This window comes from Melitaea cinxia, chromosome 9, assembly GCF_905220565.1.
Source record: "Melitaea cinxia chromosome 9, ilMelCinx1.1, whole genome shotgun sequence".
NCBI classification, from domain to species: domain Eukaryota; kingdom Metazoa; phylum Arthropoda; class Insecta; order Lepidoptera; family Nymphalidae; genus Melitaea; species Melitaea cinxia.
In genome coordinates, this window is record NC_059402.1 from 14,496,748 (window position 1) to 14,520,348 (window position 23,601).

Sequence of the window (23,601 nt, forward strand, 5' to 3'; positions counted from 1 at the left end):
TGGTATATGTATATAATTGTATGTATATTTTATTATAAATACTTAGTACATAATACATCTTATATATAAAATTCTCGTGTCACAATGTTAGTTACAATACTCCTCCGAAACGGCTGGACTGATTTTTATGAAATTTTGTGAGTATATCGGGTAGGTCTGAGAATCGTCTAATATCTATTTTTCATACCCCTATATAATGTTATAGGGCGGAGGGAGGGGGTGGTAATTAAGTGGGTTAATAACATATATAGCTAAACAACGTTTGCCCCGCAAGCGTCAGCTAGTAATAATATATAAATATGAACATGTCGAAAGATGTCCTATTTCCGTTCGATTTCTTATTTTTTTTTTTGTAAATCTGTACTACATCTGATGTTAGTTCCCATAATAAATAATTTTTTTGTTTCCATATTGACCTAAATCTGATACTTTTATCTCGATTATGACTGAAATTTTCGGCCATTTATTTTCTCGTGATGAGCGGTAAGTAATAAAAAAGTCGTAAAACAAACTTTAATAATAACGCTATTTTATGATTCACGAGAAGAGAAAAAGACATCAATAAACAAGAACAAATAATAATTGCATATTAAATCGAAATTAGTATACAGAAGATGCTTTGACTGTTTATTCTGTCGTACATTACAATTTTCCATTAGTGTTTCACTAGCCAGTTGGCGCAGTTTTTAGTGACCCTGGTTTCTGCTGCCCGGGTTGCCCCCGATGCCCGGTTGGATTCCCGACTGAGTCTGGATGTAGTATTTGTATTTATTTATCTATATGTGTATTATTGCTATGTATATTTATTAAAATTGTGCTATATTATAGCTTAGCTAGTCGTCTGTTATTACACAAGCATTAAGTTGCTTACTGTAGGAACAGACGACCTTGTGTGTATGTCATATGATATTCATTATATTTATATGTAAATACGTCTTTTGATTTAGGACACAACTTTGAAACGAAAGTTATGATATAGCGTTTAGATACTGGTATTATTATAAGTTTTTCGAACCATATATATCGCTTTGTTGTAGAATTGACGGTTGCGGGTTGAATTCTCACTCGTTGTGGATATTTATGTTTGTAGAAATGGTTTTTAAGCGATTACCGTAGCAACACTAGAAGCATCGTAAGCGCATTGCCGACCCTATCCCCAATTCCCCCCAGGAGCTCTGGACACCTTAATCACCAACAGGAATAAAACACTGCTTGAAAGGAGTATTATTTAGCTGTGATCTTCAGCAAGGTCGAGGTTACTACCCAAGTAGAACTGCTCCATATTTTAAGCAGGAAATTTCCTGCTGTGCCCTACCGCGGTTAAATTGCTCTTACCCAGAAAATGACCAGTTGTAGGATATTTCAGTCTAAATCAATCAATCAGTGAAAGTCCCTATATTTCGTATTGTTTTCTAATGTTTACGCGAATTTTACTCATTTAATGAAACAACTTTTTTCGGATTTTATCGCGGTTTATTATTATCTTTTGATTCCCGACGTTTCGGATACTTTACAGCAACCATGGTCACGGGGGGACTTGCTTTGTCATTGTAACGTAGTAAAATTGTGGTGCATAGCGACATCTAGTTATAGCCGCGGTATTACTATTGATCCTGGTATTGAGGTTTGTCTAGCGAAGCTTGCGGGCTCACTAGATGGCGTGCTTGGAGAGTTGCTATGTATTTGCACGGTTTTGTTTTTACATTGTTTCATATTTAAATATTTATTTAATTGCTTAGGATTTTTGTCTAAATTGTTTTTATAAATAATATTAAAAAAAAAAAATAAAAATATATAGATTTATTTCGGTTTGCTGTATTGGATAAATTTTTAATTTTGAGTGGCAACACTGCCAGATTAAAGGGTTTTTTTTTTTTTTTTTTGATTCTTTCATTTTTATATTTCCTTAGTATTTTATTGTTTTATTTTATTATATTACGTAACTAATTAATAGAAATATGACTTTAGAAGAAAATACACTTGCGTTACCATGATGTAGGAAAAATTTAAATATGAAAAATTTATAATTTGAAATTAAGATGGAACTTAAATGAGTTACAAACAGAACTCAAACTTAAAATTATATTTCGATTTCATTCTGTCATTTTCGTTAAACTTCAATCATCGAGGCCTGGATATTTGAATTTGGAATTTAAATAAAACACTAAAAGTAGAACCTTTGGGCTGGAGATCCTGCTCATCGAAACTTCCTGTTGAAACCTTAACACCCGGTGGATGTCCAGAGCAAATTGACAATTCAAGTAATTGGTATGAATTAAAGCAGAAGAGGTACAGACTTTCTCATTATTTAGTTGATATATGCTTATTTACAAGGTTATTTGATTTCTGGTGGTATACTCGTTAAGCTCATTATACTCGTTAAGCTCATTATACTCGTTAAGCTCATTATACTCGTTAAGCAATTATACTCATCACGTATTTTTTTTTAATGTAGTAAATATATTAAGAACCTTCTCTCTACGACTGAGCAACCTTAGTATTTGTTTAAATTGTAATTTCTGAAGTGATGGTTTTGGGGTTAGCTAGGTAGGCTTATTTATTATATTTTGTTACATGAGGGTAAGTGTAAAAAATGGAAATTAAACTACCTTAATGTTGAATATCTAGTTGGTTTATTATTTAAATCTTTTTTTTTCCTACCTGCTTAAAATTTGTATTTGGTCCTAGCCCTAAAGTTATATCACTATTTTTTTGTCAACGGCACATTGTATTCCGAAATAGCCGGGCAACTTTTTCCGTCAATGTGTCGGGTGGCATCATAAGATCTTCCAGGCGGCGAATTTTATTTGCGATTTCCAGTCCGTACTGGTTCACATATTGTTTTCTAATGTTTACGCGAATTTTACTCATTTAATGAAACAACTTTTGTCGGATTTTATCGCCCCCCGTGACCATGGTTGCTGTAAAGTATCCGAAACGTCGGGAATCAAAAGATAATAATAAACCGCGATAAAATCCGAAAAAAGTTGTTCCCTATATTTCGATTTATATTATTAATATATTTTTAATATTATTATTTAACAGTAAAACTGTAAAGTTTATTTGAATTCTTTATAGTCATATTTTGTATGTAGTTGTGACATGTTAGCAAATAACTAATTTATAATGAATAAGCTTGTCGTGTCGCCAAAGACCAGTTCGTTACTTTCTAAACGGGTGTTGTTTCCGCCCCACATAAGTATTAACTTAAGGTTCCACTGCTTGTTATTAGTGTAATCAATGTGTAACTATAAAAAATAAGAAATCTTTATTTATAAAAATTTGTTCAACATTATTACATTGAAATTTTGGCATCTAAACTAGGAAAGCCCGTTACTTAGGTGGCAAGGACAGAATGTGTAAAGGTAAGTGCGCGTGTGTATGTGTATGCATGTGTCACAAACATACACACACACACACACACACACAACACAAATACACACAACATACTCACACACGCATACACACAGACAAACTTGCACGCGTGAGTGTGTGTGAGACGGAGTGCGTGCGTGCGCGCGCGTGTGTGTGAGCGTATGTTGTGTGTGATTGTGTGCGTGTGCATGTGTGTGTGCAGCTATGTGTGTGTGTGGAACGATTTATTGTTTGATAGGTATACTCAGCTTTTATTGTTTGATAGGTATCTGTTTATCATTTTTTCTGTGTTCTCGGAAGCTTATTAACTTTTTTCCAAAACACTTTTTATTCCGTGCCTGTTTAATATGTTTGGGACTTATAAACAGGCTACCGAGGTGTTGCATAGGAAGTAATGAAATTAATGACGAACACGCGATCGTTCATGTTTGCCACTTGATTGCATCGCGTTAAACGCTGAGCGTAAATTGTTGGTGATTTGAGATCAATCACGACGAATTTAGTAACAGTGTTTCATTTAACCTGTTTATACTAATTATCAAGGTAGTAAAGCAGACAATATCTCACTCAAATTTTACAGCAGCCCCACTAGGTACGTAACTTACAGAAAATTGCAGCTAAATAATACTAATTTCAATTAGTTTTGTGTTCATGTGGTAAGTACGGTAGCCAGAGCTCCTGGGAAGAGTTGGAGCTAATAAATACTCCTAGTATTGTAGGCGTCCATGGGTTATGGTATCTATTTACCACCCGGTTTTTTTGGAGGTTTCAAGCATGAATATTTGTACTCGCTCTCACACTTATGTTACTTTATTTAGATAGCTTACAGCGTGTGATACCTATGTGTGTATTACACAAACATAAAACTACAAAGCTAATAATTTGTTATCATACTTATATAGAAATACACTTAAAGTGATTTTGTAAGCTTAGAAAAATGAATTATCCGAGGCTAATACTGTCAGTTCAGGAAGCTAATATTTTGAAGATTCGACAGACTTAGTCTTACAAGCTGATCTTATGCTGAACTTAGTTAAGCAAGATGAATCTTGCAATTCATATAACCATAAAAATAATTACTATTATTTTCAAAATATAATATGCTCGGATCGGGCAGTATATTTACATTTGTCCTCCTATAAGAGTGGACCATAGCTCGACCTTGAAAGTCGTCTTGTCTTGTATAAATAAACAAGGCTGAAAATAAAATATAAATAAAAAAATATAGTTAATTTTTATTGTTTCAACTTCTTAATTTGAATTTACGAACAATGCGAATTGTGTTTGTATTCTGCCTGGAGACGTATTTCGTAGCGAGACCTTAACTTGTGTACATTTTTATTATCATTGTTTGAGCATGCATGAACGTATAAATTAAATTCTTCCAGAATATTGTAATTTTATTCATTACAAGAGTTGTGTTTTAAATGATATTCACAAAAAGTAATATAACATTTTTGTTTACGTAAATGTTAACATCGTACGAGAATGGGAATGTTTTTGAAGAAATTCTGTAATATTTTTATTTGCCAATCCTTCTCTTTCATCAAAGTTGCTTGTACCCTGCAATGGGAAACTACACATTCTTAAGTTGTCTGTATTATTATTATTTTTTATTTGCATATTTTAGTGTACAATAAAGACTAAAGAAAAAAAAAATAATATATCGCGCAGAAGATCAGCAGTTATAAAGGCAATGCTGATGAGAAAGTTTTTTTTTAATCGTAAATAGCACTCACAGAAATAAATCAACGCAAATATTCATGAAATGGTTTAAAAAAATTTAGAATTTCACATTCCCCTGCATCTTCTATCTATCTCTCCTCGCATGTAAATTAAATTGTGTTCAGACTCCCGCGTTGCCTTGCTTGGTTCTTTGTACATGTAGCCATGGTAGACGTTGAAATAAAAAGATCTTAAACTCCTCATTTACTAAGATTCTTCTTCTATTGATAAGTATTTAGCGAGAACTAGCAAGAGAGCTAGTATTATTATTGAATATTGAAAAAATACTGAAATATAATGGAATAATCAAAACAACTACATTAATATAAATAAAGATGTATACTATCCCAAAAGTAACAAAAATTAGTCATATAATTTTTTATTCATACGAGACTAGATAAAAAGCCAAAAATATTTTTGGGCAGTGCAATAAATTTTTTAACTTCAAATAAAACAAAATCATGTATTAACATGTCAGTAAACACACTTCAGCCTATCGCAGTCCACTGCTGGACATAGGCCTCCCCAAGTTCGCGCCACACATCCCGGTCTTCCGCAATCCTCATCCAGCTTACACTGGCAATCTTACGTAGATCGTCGGTCCAACGGGCCGGAGGACGTCCCACAGTGCGTTTGCCAAGACGCGGTCTTCACTCTAGGACCCGTCTACTCCAACGACAGTCAGGATACAACATGTCAGTACAAAATCGTTCTAATTAGCCATTTCAGTAATCAATTTGATGAATAACTGCACGTGTCTATTAATATGGGATAAGCGAATGGAGATTTAATACATTTTTAATACATTTTTATTAGTTACCATGGTATTATCTTATAAATGAGAGCTTGGAGTAGTTTTTATTTAGATTATTTTATTAGCAATCGGGGGTTCAAGCATCGCTTAAGAGAAGTGTTTTGTACGTCATACAAATTATTCTTGTTTCTTGTGAGTTCGTGCTATGATTGAGGGTTAGGTGATCCTTCTTCTATTTCATTCTTTACACTAATTCACGCAATAATATAGAAGAGTATGTAGGTGTAATTAATATTTAATTTAACTCCATGTTTTTGCAGTGTGTGTCGCTGACGTAGGGTGATGAATTACGTAAGAAGTTATAAGGGGTCATCAATTAATCACGTAGGGCTTTAAAGGGGTTCGATAAAACTTCATGAAATATCACAAGAAAAGGTGGGGGTTAAAAAGCTGCTAAAACAAATTACGTGATTAATGGATGACCCCTTACCGCGAGGGACGTTTGTATAGATACTATTGTGTCAAATTAGCGCGTGGCCGTTTTACGGTAGGTGTTTACCGTAGTAATTCCAGAAACATAACAAACGCCTTTGCCAACTTGGATCTGGAAATCTAAGTAGTCATGGAAACGCAACATTACTTGACTTTGATTATTTTCCCCAGTAGGGTTGCTCCAAATCTAAAACAAAATATTTTTAAGCTGTTTCTTACAAAACATTTTACTAACTTTATATCAATACACAACTCACATATGATCATATTGTCGCTGTAAAAGCAATTCATGCGATGCTGATTTATGCCAAATATCATTCCTTAGTTAAATTGATGGGTAATTAGACTGGAACTTTAATTTACGCATCTCAATTATTTGTAACATTTTGTAAAACCCAATTATCCTATAATAGCAGACTCTTAATAACTTTGTTAGAACTTGTTTTTTCAATGGTTTATTCATTGTAAACTGATTAGTAGATTTGTCAGACCCACAAGAACAGACACCCAAACTGGACAAAAATATTTGTACAAATACAAATATCTATCCTGAGCTGGAATCAAACCTGCAAATCGCCGGTTGTTATACGCGTACATGGTCCACGTACCACTACACCAAAGCGGTTGTTGATTAAGTTTAGTAGAATGTTTAAAGGTTAAACTTCAAAGAGTTTCCAAAGAAATTATCTTATTTAGTAACTATAAATAAGTAATTTCTTAAATAAAAATTACAATATTATTTTTTGCAGATAGCACTCCACTATCGATTAAGTTTCTAGAATCGATTTATTCACACCTATGTGTGTATATGAAATACCTCAATAATCTGGAGTTTATGTTATTGGGTTTATTTAAGAAATCAATATAATTTTTTTAAATTTCGAAAACAAAAGTGTAACTATTCAAAATCAGCGCCAGATACTTGACTATGCTTAGTGGGTTTAAATGGTGCCAACTATGTCTAAAGGTATGCACAAACTTGCGACAGTAACTTATTTATTCTTCATATTTGTTTTGAACGACATATTACGTGTATTTACGCTTGTAAGACTTTGTAACTGCGTTTACTTGTGTAAAAATACAGTAGTAGACTCGCTTACATATTACATACACAAAGACGCAAGCAAAAAACAGTGTGTGCGTGCGCGCGCGCGCGCGCGTGCGTGTGTGTGCGTGCGTGCGTGCGTGCGTGTGTGTGTGCGTTTGTGCGTGTGTGTGTGTGTGTGTGTGTATGTCAAAATTGGTTAATTATTTTGATAAAATTTTATAAATCTATAGTTCTATTAGATACTTTCAAAGCAGCATTATCTCAATGAATCAGAATGATAATTCTACGGGAAAATCAAATTATCATCTATTCACGTTGGATTTCTAATAAGTTTTACACCGTCATTCTGCGATAATATTTTATTGCTTAGGACAACTTTCCACGTCAATTCAGAATGTAGATTCTCTCGGGAAGAATCGACAACTCAACGGTTACTCTTTTGGAAACTGTCAGAATTATAAGTTTAGATAGATGCAAGAAAGGAAATGTTGGTAAAACGAAGAATAATGAGCGCATTTTTTATTATTTTTATGGTATATATTTCAATCGTATTTGTAATCGCGGTAATTGAAATTGATTGCAACTTTGAATTTAAATATGCACTTTATATTTGAATTTTAATATGACTTGAAATTTTTATAAAAATGATTAGTGCTAACCGTTAAAATTTTTAGTAATACAATAAAATCTATTGGGCTATATACAATATGACCATTAAAATTTAATGTTTTATTTTTTTAGCATTTCGTAATAATATGCACCAATACTTAGTTTAAGTCATAAATTGTTGTATCAGATTACACAATAAGTTAAACTAATAAATACAATAATTATAAAAGAAATTTAAAAATTCTTATATTTAAAAATAGCTGCTAACAATTGTGCAAACGTGTAGCTGAAGTCTCATAAAAATAGTTTGATAGTGTGCGTTAGATCTAAATGTTCAGTTTCAAATTGATTCCGCCTCTCGAGGGGCTCAATCAAGCGATTCAATTACAGACGGTTAAGGCGTGCCGTCTATGTTTCTGTCGAGATTGGATTGAGTAAGTAAGATACAGAGTTTGACTTTTAATTTACGGCTGTGAAGACAAATAGGTTAATTAATCTATTATGATCGAAGCTTAACTCACAATACTGCTCCACATCAGGTGCTTATAGTAGCAACTGAATCTGACAGCTTAACGTGTTCTCCGAGGCACGATGGGGAGACCCACAAGAACTGTTACCCATAGTAGAAAGAATTATTTGCGATACGATTAATGACGATACGATTGGATGCTTACATAGATAACACAAAAATAAAACAATTGATACGTCTTACAATTTTTGTAGCAAATTGATAATAGCAATATCAGGAGTATTGAAGCATTCTCCAAGTCTTATGGGTTCCTTACCACAGGAACATAACAGCAAAAGCTATGCAGCACTTATATAAATTTATAATAGTAGTTCTTTATTTTGTATGTATTTTTTTATTTAAATCCTGAATGTCCAAAATTTTTTGAATAGGCAGACGATTTAATTATCTAAAGCGCATACTGTAAATTACCTTTAAGAGGAATTGTACGTATATTTAATACCTTGGCATATAACTCAAGTAATTTTTCTAAACATGTTATTCTGGTGGTGGTTCTTACTAAATAAAGAAACAGTACTAATAAAGTATTATTTTGTTGTGATCTTCTGTAAGGTTGAGTTACTTTCCCATTCGGATTACTCCAAATTTTGACCATGATATATCCTGCTATTCCCTACCTCGATATAAATACACATACTTATATACCAACATACAAAATAAAACTTTACGAAGCAAAATGCAATAATACATAGACGTTTTCGAGTTCGATCCCCTCTCGGAGCGGATATTCGTATTAGTGCAAATATTTATTTCTGGATTGGGTGTTAATAATCCTCCCAAAGTGTTTCGCAGAGCTCGAAAAGCCGTCGGGTTTTTTCGTTACATTAGAAACTGAAGTAGTTGGATTTGGCAATATTATGAACGGTAAAACTCACGGTTTAGTAGTTCTCGTGGCGAAACAAGTATATATTAAAAATACCAATGTACTTGACGGGGATTAGCCAAGACATTAAAGAACTTTACAAAAGGCGGGCTTAATGCTAAAAGCATTCTCTACCAGTCAACCTTAGGACGTACATATTCTAGTAGAACTTATATGTACTATTATTTCGATACCAACAATTTAGACTACGTCAACTCGAATTTTCGATAAGTTGGTTTTTTTAATGGGAACTTGATAAAATGTGTTTTTATAACTACTAAAAAAATTGTTAAATTGTAATGAATAAATTAACTACTAAACATACAAAATTTTAAATAAGTTTCATAATTAATATAAACGGTATCACGTTTTTACCTTTTATAAGCTTCTGGTAAAGTTCACTTTTATGAATTAGCTTAGTATAAATTGTTGGTGTCGATTTTATGTGCACGAACAGTGGAGTGGCGTAGTGTAATAAGAGATCGTTGTTCATTTTGCCGTCGCTTGTATTAATTAAATCCAGCGCAATATTAATGTTGAAATCATATTTATTATATGGTACACGTAAAATTTACATATTCATAATATAAGTCCTTAATAATTGCTGTTGTTATTATCAGTGTCATAAGGATTGGTTATAAATACTGTTTTTATATGTCAGAAAGGCATTTAACATCGGTGGATCCTGCCATTACATAAAAAATTACCGTGTTGTGGATTTGTAAATATCCAAAAATGAATTCAAATTCTGAAGGAAACTCTTTTAAGCAATAAATAATTGATAAAGATGTTGGTGAAATTGAAAAAAAAGTACGTGCAGCGTAACGCAGAAATTTCTCCTATTTTTTTAACCGACTTCAAAAAAGGAGGAGGTTACTCTATTCGACCGTATTTATATATAAATTTATGTTTGTTCGGGGATAACTTCGTCGTTTATGAATCGATTTTGATAATTATTCTTTTTCGTTGGAAAGGGGATATCCATGGTGTGGTTCCATAATAAGGAAACCAGGATCTGATGATGGGATCCCAGAGAAATCGTGGGAAACTCGCGAAAACCCGCATAACTTTTTACTGGGTATATCGATTTTGATGATTTTTAAGTTAATTGAAAGCTGATGTTTATCATGTGGCCACATTTAAATTTCATCGAGATCTGATTACAGCTTTTGGAGTAATCTTTGATGATGCGTATTTATTTGACTATTTTTTAACCGACCCAAAAAAGGAGGAGGTTCTCAATTCGACTGTATTTTTTTTAAGTATGTTACTTCAGAACTTTTGACTGGGTGGACCGATTTCGATAATTTTTTTAAATCGAAAGTTGGTGTGTGTCATTTGGTCCCCCTTAAATTTATTTGAGATCTAACAACAACTTTTCGAGTTATATCTAATAATGCGTTTTTACTTGACTATTTTTTCGTCGACCTACGTTGTATTATACCGCACAACTTTTTACTGGGTGTACCGATTTTGATGATTTTTAATTTAATCGAAAGCTGATAATTATCGTATGGTCATATTTAAATTTCATCAAGATATGATAACAACTTTTTACGTAATCTGTGATAACGCATATTTACTTCACTATATTTTCGTTTCCCTACGTTTGTATTACTTGTCGATGTAATTGAAGTCGGTTTTTTTCGTTTGCGAGCAAATACAATTATTCGTCTACCTACGTTGTATGTATTACTTGTCGATATAGTAGAAGTCGGTTTTTTTTCGTTTGCCTGCAAACACAATTATTATAATAAAACAATGATATATTAATTATCATTTTAATCGACATAACACAAAGCGATATATCGAGCGATTTATTATCATACAATCTCCAAGTATATATAAAATACTAGTAGTTCTTTGAGAACTACTGTATTTAACAGTAAAGAACCTAGTTATTTGGTATACTATTGTGCACAGTAAACATGTAACCTAAAAAAAGAGTATAACTATGTGAAAAGATATAACTGTCCCTAGAACGTTGAGCGTCTTATCAGTCAAATACCAATCTATATTGTTTCTCTATCCACTCCCATTGTTGACTTAGTGACTTATCACATAATATGTCTATTTCTTAATAATATAATATGAGTAAAGATAGTTTAATGATTAGATAATTAAAATTGATATTAAGCTATCACGACTAATATAACACTTTGGTAAATTTTAAGCGCCTTTTTTTAAATTCACTTTGAATTTAGTGGATAGAGAACATCGATAACGAGAAAGCTTATTTCAGGATAAACTGTAAGGAGCTACATGGCAATTAAACTCAAAGCTTTTTTCATTTTTATTGTTTGCGGTAGACCCGCTTGGAACTGTGTTTTCAATGAAAATCGACGAACATTTCTCATACTTGAGACTTTATTTTTATGTTACAGTAAGCGAACTAGGTGCGAAAGACTTTTCGAAGAAAATTCTAGCATTAAATGTATTCGTAAGTAAGACTAACATAACTATTATAATGATACAAAACTTCTGAAAAAAAAAACATATAAAATCAAACCACATTATTCGAACGTTTGGTATGTTTGAATAATAAATAAATAAATTTTTCACACTCAACGGCCCCTAGTTTTCTTCTATGTCAGGGGTCCAGAAACACACACAATACACAATCAGAAACGCTCAGACCACGACAAACATCTATATGGCCAATACAAATGTCTGTCGTGAGCAGGGATCGCATCCGCGACTGCCAGCGCAACAGCCAGTGCAGTGGCCGCTACGCCAACGCGTCGTCATATAATCGTCGTCAATAAAATCTGATATTAGAATTAGTAATTAAGTATTACATATCGTTAATGCGTTGGATAGTAACATTAATAGAGAATGTATGTTATAATACCATGATTATCCCAGTGGGAGTTGAGGGGTGTAAAACTAATACCCTGTTTCTGAAGCTCAGCAGGTATCTAAGTTAAGTAATCAATGCGATCAATTACTCATTAATACTTTGGTCAAACATAACGTACTTAATACATACTAGGGTTGCACAGTTGCACACACTGATGCTGCGCTAAAATATCGCTTAGTATCTTATTATAAAATATAATGCCATCAAGCAAATATTAGCACTAGAAGGAGTGTAATTGTGTTTGCTCGCAAACGAAAAACAATCCGACTTCAATTACATCGATAAGTAATACAACGTAAGTAGACGAAAAACATTAACAAACGCACTAGTCGTCAATACGATTTTCGAGGGTTCCGCTCGATTTCTCTGGGATTCCATCATCAGATTCTGGTTTTCTTATCATGTATAACCCTTGGGATATCTCCTTTCCAAATAAAAGAATTATCAAAATCGGTTCGTAAACGACGAAGTTATCCCCGAATACCCCCGATACGGTCGAATTGAGTAACCTCCTACTTTTTTGAAGTCGGTTAAAATAATGCGACATTATGACTTTGGCAATGAAGTGCGATCAGAACGTGTCTAATGTGACTTTATTGTTTTAGCAATCAGCGTGTTTCTCACAATATAAAAATTATTACTTGATCAAGTGTTTCTTATATATTGATCTTGGTATACTTATAGATGTACATAGCTTCACAGACCGTCATTAGAATCAAATATATTTATATACCCTTTCTTCTGTCTATATCTTTCAAAAATTAAAAACTTGAAATTAATATATAATAAGTATTACTGTGATCGTAAAACGACATTGATATAGTAGTAAAATCCCCTGACTTTGTTTAAAAGTTGTATATTTCTATGCCGTTTAACTGACATAGGTTCAGTTAAATTCATACTAGAAAGGCAAATGATTTTAGTAATTTTTAGCAAAAAAAAGTTCTATTAAGAATATTATTATATTACGGAAGCATCGGCGTGCGTGTGTGAGTCGCTTAAATATTGTTTCAAGGCGATCGCTTCATGAAACGAACTTGTTAAAGTACTATTCAATCCAAGTTGAAGGTTATATCAAGCTATATAAGCAGGTTAAAAATCACGTCTTATCGTATTTATATATTCGTATTTATTATTCATATTATATTTCTTTTATTCAACTTCTTCTCTAGCTTAACATAAATATTTTACTTTACGTTGACTGTTTCAATAAACTGAATTTGATTTTAATAATAATATTTTAATGTACAATAAAACAACGTTGAGACATCTGGTATAATTATTTTTTATTTCAATGTTATTATAAAGTTTATTTGTAAGTTTTTTTTTTTTTTTTTTGAAATAAAATAACGAGAAATAACTGAGAAATGTCAATTATAGTTTTAACATTATTTTTCTATTTAAAAATGTCTTTCGGCGAGGCTGGAGAAGATTACACTCGGAGCGCTGCGCCTTTCCTATTTCATTACTTGTAGTTTTTATAAACGTAATAACATAGAAAACTTAAGGTTAGGTAACACAGTCACAGGTATAAGCCATTTGCAAGACATGTATATATTTTTACATGTTTTGTGCTGTACATAGGAAAAACAAGTCCATTAAAGAGTATGGTTTTGTTCATTACAAAATTTCACAGAAATAATGGTATTACGTCTACGGGTATCATATTATACAGTATGCAATTCGATCGAATATAATAAAAGTACTCAAAACGACAGAAATAAAAATAAATAAATTAAATTTATTAATATAATAAAAGAAATTAAATTTAATAAAATAAATCAATAATTAAATTATAATTCACATTAATATAATAATATTAAAAAAAAAATGTACATTTTAGTTGTTTTAAAATTATTATTATTATTTATAAATATTATTAGAGTTATCGTTATCTGCAATTTGTTAAAATGTCATCATTAAATTATTTAAATGTAATTGTACTAACATTCCGTCGAGTCTTCACTTCGAAGATTCCGCAATGCTTGAAGACAAAAGTTTTCGAGCAATGCGTCCTGCCTGTGTTAACATACGGAGCCGAGACGTGGACACTGACCAAGGGACTGGTCCACAAGTTTAAAGTCGCTCAACGTCGATGGAACGGGCTATGCTTGGGGTCTCTCTCAAAGACAGGATTAGAAATGAGACTATCCGCGAGAGAACGAAGGTAACCGACATAGCCCTCAGAATTAGCAAGTTGAAGTGGCAGTGGGCTGGTCATCTGTGTCGCAGGACCGATGGCCGTTGGAGTAGACGGGTCCTAGAGTGGAGACCGCGTCTTGGCAAACGCAGTGTGGGACGTCCTCCGGCCCGTTGGACCGACGATCTACGTAAGATTGCCGGTGTAGGCTGGATGAGGATTGCGGAAGACCGGAATGTGTGGCGCGAACTTGGGGAGGCCTATGTCCAGCAGTGGACTGCGATAGGCTGAAGTGAAGTGAAGTACTAACATTAGATTATAAGCAACATTGTTACTAACACTATATGGTCTAGTTCCGAAATAAAGATTTTTAAAATAAATAAAGAAAGAAGTCGCGTTGGTTTCACTAGCTTAGGTAAGAATGATCCGAACACAGTTATTTAGTTACGACATTTAAATTGCAAAAGCTAATTATGTTCCATCTCCCTCGACGTTATTATACATTCAGCGACGTCACTAATGACACGAGAATTTTAATGTTTTGCCCCCATGAACCTTAATGTTTCATTTACTTGAGATCTAAAAACACGATATTAAACAATTGTGAATTCTTTTTATCGTAGTAGACTTTACGAATACTTAAAAAAAATCCGTTTTCTGTTATTTTTCTTGGGACAAATATTTATTTATGATCTAAATGTTTGCTTTTGAGGGTCTCCTTCGATTATTATTATAAATACGGTCGACTCGTCGGGGTTTCATCTGCAAAGCAAGCAGTTACGTATAATATTATTAACCCCTTAATATTATTAACAAACTCGCAGGGGAGTAGCACAGCGGATTAAGCCTTCTTCTGCATAGTGAAGGAAGCCTTTAAGCCTTTTTAAAATAGTTTTACATTGTTTTTTTTTTTAATATATATATATATAAGAATATATTATTAATAAGTGTGTGATTTTACTTCAGCAGAGTTTTCTAAATTGATCTGATTGTTAATCACGGATTAGTAAGGTTAAATTGTCAAAAGGTTTCGGGGGTATGCTGCCTTGTGGCCAACGAATCGTAAAGCTCCGGGCCACCAAAATTTAACCAGCAGTTTATGCAAATTCTTATTTTAATATTGTATTTTGTTAGTGCTATCGTGTTTTTCCAATTACTCTGGAAAACTTAGGAAATCCCTTGTCAATTAGTTTTCAAAAAAATAAATAAATAGAATCCCTTGTTATTCCTGGTATCTTGTAGATATTGAATATTAAATGGTATACAATTTAAATTTTCAAAAAATATCTATCAAACACATATGCAATTTAATAGTTACATATACCTTAATTTCATTGTATAGATGGTTCAACTACTCTCTAGTTGGGCTCGTCAGTTTCAAGAAATGCTATTAATCACGGCATTGCTACAAAATTAGATTTTTAAATTCTTTTAAAATGGCAATTGGTAATTTATTTTGTCTTTCCTATAAAATCGTACAAATGATTTCAGCGGTTTTGTAATATAAATTACTATATACACATATTAATATACATATGAGTGTAATATACATATCTGAGAATGTAAATTACATTTATGGCTGCATAAATTATAGGGCGAAATAATAATTGCACAAATACCTTTGTTTCGTGTTAGTGGAACATAAAATGAACTCGCCCATTTCCGCCGGTCATGAGGTTTGTAATATGTTGAAATTGGTCTATCGGTCTATCGTAATATTACTGCTGACGAGTGTGTGTTTTTATTTTTATGTTAAATACTTTAATCTCAGAATTTTCTAGTTTGTTCTGTTTTCAAACTCGTTCCAATTGCATTTAAATGTTACGTCTTGTTGGAGCGGAGCATCTAAACGTTAATACGATTAAAAGTCATTTGACTTTTAATCGTCATGCCTTGTCATGTATTTTAATAACATGTTAATACCCCTGTGGCGACATCTATCGCGCGAAATACGAACGACTACAAACTACGTAATTAGAGAAAAACTGACGTATCCTACATCGCGCTATCAAAGTTATCATAGTGATTGAGTATATATACAAGATCTCGACAACAACCGGTGGGCCAGTAGCCCGCCAGACACAACAACCGTCTGGTCGCAGGAGCCTCCCTTTTCCTCGCGCTTCCAAATTGGTGACCCCGACGTGATCACACCATGTTCCTCACAACCCCAAACCCCATTTCCAGCCAAATACTTAGCGTAGCGTGTTGGTTGTCATACGTTTTTACGAATTTTCTCAATCAGGCACAATTTTTTTCATCAACGCGCAGCTTGAGACAACCTTATTAGATATAAAAAAATCGATGATGCTCAGCTCGGATTTTAAGCACACCTGGTATTACTTCTATTCCATTTGGTGGATAAACTCGGTTCAAATCATTCATCTAATAAGGTTGTGTACCGGTTGTGCAATTCGTTGAAAACATTTTTAGATGCTTGTCTATCCATAGTTGGAAATATAAAACTTGATTAGGATAAGATGGAATTCGAATGCGAATACGTATGCGAGTTTCTTTTTGACCACATTTCAGCCTAACATCCCAATGCTGGACATAGGCTTCTTTTTCCATATGTAAGACGGATCGGAGCTAACTTCAATATTAAAAATTCTTCTGGCCATATGTTGCTGAAGTTATGAAACCGACCATACGAAACAAAAAAATGTCAACTTATAAAAACCAAATACGAGGAAAGTAAATCACTTAATTAATTACGTTGCATGACTTTATTATCGTAACATGCCAGTTGATGAAAAAATAAAGGTCATTTACACAGACGTCCCGCTACGGAAATAAAATAAATGACTGCTTTAGGTACCATTAGATTACGAAATTATTTTTCTAATTACAATTCTAGGTAGGAATGAATTTAGATCTATGGTTTGTTGTTAAATTTTAGTTACTTGTAAATTATATTAGCATGGAAGATAAACGGTTAGTTACGAAAAAAAAAGAAATAAAAGTAAAAAAAAATACTAGTAAATTACATTATCAGCATGGAAGATAAACAGTTATTTTCGAAAAAAAAAAATAATTAAGAAATAAAAGATAAAAAAATCTTAATGATAATATTGTTAGGACTGTACTTCAACAAAAATCTTTAACACTTTGAAACTCAAAATAATATTGAAAATACGAGTAACAACTGAGTATAAAAATTAAGTACATAATTAATTGCTCGTATTCTTTATTCATAATAGCCATATTATTTGTTAAAAGTTTTAATTTTGTGAAAAGTGAGTACGGCTTTAATCTTACAGCTAATTAATCGTCTTATCAATTGTAAAAATGTCTGAAACAGATCGACTTTTACAAAAGATTCAGTCGGGGTCGAAAACTTAAGCGAATTTATTTAATTTAAGTCAACATTCATTTTATTCTTATTTAGATAGATATATTTAGATATACAGACATATTTAGATTTAGATAGATAGATTTAGATAGATAGATTTTACCCATTATGAGGTACTCATAAATATTATATACGAAGTTTAGACGATTTTAAAAAGAAGGTGTTAACTTTATAAAAAAACATTATCGGTTTTAAATTTTACAAGTGGCATATCCCTATATGTTAATATATTTAATTTAAAATCCATTAACTAAATGTCTACTTTCTCGTCTGTCTTCAAAATTTAACAAAAGTTACAATCTCAACCAAACACATAAATTTCCTTCTTGTATTCTCCAACCTAAGTAATATTGGCGAAATAATTTGTACATTTTTCTTGTGTTGGGATCACAAGTTGGATGATTAAGTCACGCAGATCATTCTAATAGTTTTTTGATCGAACACTTGAGAAGAACTTCGCCGCTTAAATATATCTTTTTTTTTTAAGTTTTGTATGATTGATTTCCTATATGATTGTATATATTATGGGGTAGTACCTCGACCTTACAGAAGATCACAGCAAAATAATACTGTTTTCAAGCAGTATTGTGTTCCTGTTGGTGAGTAAGGTGACCAGAGCTCCTGGGGGGATTGGGGATTGGGTCGGTAACGCGCTTGCGATGCTTCTGGTGCTGCAGGCGTCTATAAGCTACGGTGATCGCTTACCATCAGGTGAGCCGTACGCTTGTTTGCCGACCTAGTGACATAAAAAAAAAAAAAAAAAAAATTAAAACTGTTTGTCAAAAGAGCTAGTGTATTTATAAAACTAAGTTAAACTAATATCAAGTGTTATAAAGTTTTTCTCCGACCAGATTTTTTTAATAACGTTAAATATAGCTTCATTTCGCTGAGTCTATTCACACCGGCTGCATCAAGAAAATTCATGGAATACTTTCCCACGTTCAACTTGAATATTAAATTGTTTCATACTAGTCAGTAGATTGCTGAGCTGTCAATTGAGTAAGATATTTAAATTGTACTGATATTTAATAAGATACAAATAAAACAAATATAAATAAATGTGTTTTCCCTTACGTTCATCTGTACTTAAGACGACTAGACTCGTATCTTTAAGAAACAAAATACCACATATTAATTGTGTTTGCTGGCAAACGAACAAAAACCGACTTCAATTACAGCGACAAGTAATACGTAGATAGACAAAAAAATATTCAAGTAAATAATGTGACCACATGATAAACATTCTTTTCAACTTTCGATTAAATTAAAAACCATTGATATCACGCAGCTTATCCAGCCATCACCCAGTAAAAAACTTGTGCGGATTTTCAAGAATTTCTCTCGATTTCTCTGGGATCCCATCATAAGATCATGGTTTTCTTATCATAGTACCATTCTTGGGATATCTCCTTTTCAACAAAAAAGAATTATCAAAATCGGTTCATAAACGACAAAGTTATCCTCAAACATACATATATATATCGCTTCAGCCTGTAATATCCCACTAGGCCTCTTTCCCCATGCAGGAGAAGGATCAGAGCTTAATCCACCATGCTGCTACAATGCGGGATGGCAGATATATTACTATGAGTAACGATCGTTATCAGGTGTGCATGATAACAACCGGGATCGACGGCTTAATAACGTGCTCTCCGTGGCACGGTGGGGAGACCTACACAGACTGCACAAATACCCAGACCATGGGCAAACACCTGTATGGCCAATTCAAATGTCTGTCGTGAGCGGGGATCGAACCCGCGACCGCCAACGCAAGAGTCACTACTGTGACCGCTGCGCCAACGCTTCGTCAAGGTTATGATGCTATTAAAGCTAAAATAATATTTAAAAAAATCCAACTGGCGGTTTCTACTTCTTTCATCTTGATTACGATAAAACATTGCTTACTTCTAAAGGTGAGATTACACACAATACACAAGCACAAACACCCAGAACACGACAAATATCTATATTATTATTACAGCCTATACAGTCCACTGCTGGACATAGACCTCCACAAGTTCGCGTCAAAAATGCGTGAACTCATGTGTGTTGCCCTTAGTCACTACGCTGGGCAGGGGTTGGTGACCGCGGGGCTGGCTTTGTCGCACCTAAGACGCTGTCCCGTCTTTGGCCTGTGTGTTTCAAAGTCAGCGGTTAGATGGTTATCCCGCTATCGGTTGGCTTCTTAAGTTCCAAGGTGGTAGTGGAACCTTGTTATCCCTTAGTCGCCTCTTACGACACCCACGGGAAGAGAGGGGGTGGCTATATTCTTTGGTGCCGTAGCCACACAGCACTCATTATATTAATATTAATATATAAAAATAGACTTAGCGTACATATTTCTTATAACACATATAAGTGACTAACAAATATCTATATTGATACACAGATACACTTTACATGTAATGTAGGCCTTTATAAGTGAGACAAATGGATGGGTTGTTATGCTAGCTCTTCACTCTCATCGAAGTCAGGCGAGGCGAGGTTTGACGAAGTTAAGCGAGGCGAGACAACACGAGGTTGTATCCATCTTCACTCTCGCCTTTGTTCACTTCTCTCTGTGTCGCGTGCATAATGCACGTGCTCGAACTGGCAAGTGCCGCGACTTTATGCGTCTTTGCGTATATGAATTTTGTTAACGTATATCACACTTATAAAGTTAAAAAGCGTTGGAGAAGAAGGCGATGGTGGATAACATCTATACACCGTAACATACTGACGGAATGAACGCGAGAATGTGGACGCCGCGCTTTGCCTCGTCTACCGCCGGACCTCGCGTCCTTTGACTCGCGCCCAAAAAACCGACTTCAGACGGAGACCAGACGAGGCGAGGCGAGGCGCGGCGATGTGACGCGAGGGCTCCGACTACATTCTCGTGCTCGCGTTCCCTCGCCTAACCTCGACGAGAGTGAAGAGCTAGCTTTAAATTTATGATTTATTCTTATCTATGTAAGGTCTACTTTAAAAAAATAAATTTAGAATTTCAATTTTGATTTATACGACAGTCTGATTAGTGTATCAGATCGTGATAAGCAGCATTTACCAGCTACTACAATTTAATAACATATAAATTATGTTATTACAATAATTTTATTGGCCTAATAAAAATATTTATTTCAAAAAACTAGTTATCGCTTGCGTGGCAGCTGATTGTAATAAAAACTAAGCCTAAATAACGACATTTCGTGATTTTTACTTTAATTGAGTTATAAAAAAAACAAGTCTAACACGAGATTTACTATATTAGGGGCGGAATTTTATAAAAATTAAGCACGGGTTTTAGTAAAAATATCTATTATAAAAATAATGTAATTAATAATAATATTATAAATATCTATATTATATAATATCTATATTATAAAAAGTCCGTTAAAACTCGAATTAGTTTATGTAGCATTTTATTATTAGTAATTGTATTTTATACTCTTACATGCATCTTGATAAATAAATAAAAGGTTTTATAAAACTTTAAAAATGTGGACTTACATATATTTATATTTTGTCGCAACAGCCCCCCCCCCCAACTTCTTTAAAAAGTATTTTTTAATAGAGAGAATATTTTATAACATTTTATAATTTTATTATTTTCACATTATATAGGGTTTTTCGACAAGAATTTTGTTTTGTAAATAAAAAAAAAGACGAAAAATTTAGATGATACTGATATTTTTTTTTATTGTATTAAAAATAGGACGGGTTGGCAATTACAAATGAAAAATGATATCGGATAAATGTCCACGACCACAATTAGAGATGTCAATTATTTTATCAATGTTGTGGAAAACGAGAAATATGTTATAAAAGAAATGATATAATAATATGTATATTCTTAGAATAGAAAGATAGTATGCCTCCTTGCAAAAGGAATTTTTACTTTCTTGTAGGTAAATGTATAAAAATTTCAGATTCACTTAATGGTTTTAAGGGCTGTTTGCTATTTTTTTTTTCCAATAGAAGAAAACTTATCCAAGCTAGATAAAAATTTTAATTTACGATTCGAACCACGCAGAGCAAATAAATCGACTATTATCCTATAATTGACCTGATAATATTCAAATCTTGGATTTCCCTATCTGAGTTATGGCTTTACGCTTTGACATGCAAGTATTATGCCACAAATTTAACAAATTATATGGCTCCAGTTAACTTAAATTTAATATTTAATAGTAATTTAAATAATATGTGCATTCAGTCAGTCAGTCAGATAGTCAGTCCGTTCAGCCTATTGCATTCCACTGCTGGACATTGGTCACCCCAAGTTCGAAATGATGATGCTGATGATTGTATCATAGAATCAAAGTTATAATAATGATGAAACTTATAGCCCAAGAGGCTGTGAGGGCCAGATCTTCGTCATTTAATAAAAGCTGAATGTTTCTCAGCGCATAATTCTAAAAACGGTAAAAAAAGAAAAAAAGCACTGGCCAGATATGAAGTTTAACTCATAATGGCTTTGGCAGACACTGTACATAAAGTAAATTTCTTTTTAATTTCTATGACAATAACTATCACTTACGAATTTGTAGCACCGGAATATGCAACTGAGGTAGGGCACAGCAGGAATTTCCTGCTCGAAATATGGCCCCGGCTGGGGTAGTACCTCGACCTTACAGAAGATCACAGCTAAATAATACTATTTTCAAGCAGTATTGTATTCCTGTTGGTGAGTAAGGTGACCAGAGCTCCTGGGATTGGGGATTAGGTCGGCAACGCGCTTTCGATACTTCTGGTATTGTAGGCGTCTATAAACTACGGTAATCTCTTACCATCAGGTGAGCCGTACACTTGTTTGCCGTCCTAGTGACATACAAAAAAAAACCTATCACTTACGAATTTGTAACACCAGAATATTGAATGGAATAGGATAAAGAAAATAGGAAAACAGAAAGTTGTTGACTTATATAACAGTCCTTGAACTTATATTTTCAAAAGAAAAAGTCATTGTTTTATGAGAGTTAAGAACTTCGGGAAATGAAATATTTTTAGAAAATATATCATTCTCATAAGAAAAGAACATACTTAGTTTAAAACTCAAATTGCCATAGTTTTAATAGTTTCTAACTGAGCCGGATATGAGCGCGAAGAAGTACTTTTAGACTCGACTTAGAGCCTTGAAACTTTGTTTAATTAGATTTCTTAAACTTAACACTGTTACTATTCATTTTAAAAAAATATTTCTTTTATAATATTTTTTCACCTTTGTCTTTATAGTTATTTATATCATTTTATTTATTTACATATTAATAATCGATAGCGTAAACTCATGTGTTTTGTCTATACTTACCATTACATATGAGTTCATGCCATTTTCGGCACGAACTTATTGAGGCCTATGTCCAGCAGTGGACTGAGAGGCTGAAATGATGATGATGATTAATCGATAGCGCTTACAAAATACAGTATAGTTTTTCATTTTAATCACATACATCATAAAACAGATATTAACTGTTATATGCTGTTTTGTTTGTATATAAATTTTAATATTATTCTATATGTCATAGGCTTCAGCCTGTAATATACCACTGCTGAGCATAGGCCTCTTTCGCCATGTTGAAGAAGGACAAGAGCTTTATCTACCACGCTGCTCCAATGCGGATTGGTGGATATATTACCTATCGCTATCAGGTATACATGATAACAACCGGGACCGACAGCTTAATGTGCTCTCCGAGGCACGGTGGGGAGACCCACAAAGACTATCAATCAGACCGGAAATAAATATTTGAACAAACACAAATATGCACTTCAATCGGGAATCGAACCCGCGAATGTCAGTTTTTAGGCACTAAAGACACGGCACACGCACTATTACACCAGCGGTAGTAATTTTCCATATGTTATTGTGAATATAAATT

General features: G+C 33.3%; 1 long non-coding RNA gene across 1 annotated transcript; it reads right to left on the minus strand.

Moving 5' to 3' along the window:
* Positions 1 to 8,859: 8,859 nt before the first annotated feature.
* Positions 8,860 to 22,777, minus strand: LOC123656675. Its single transcript, XR_006743575.1, has 4 exons — positions 22,766 to 22,777; positions 22,458 to 22,460; positions 19,199 to 19,207; positions 8,860 to 9,048 (listed from the first exon to the last, which is right to left on the minus strand). It is a non-coding gene; the product is annotated as an uncharacterized LOC123656675 (long non-coding RNA).
* Positions 22,778 to 23,601: the final 824 nt, after the last annotated feature.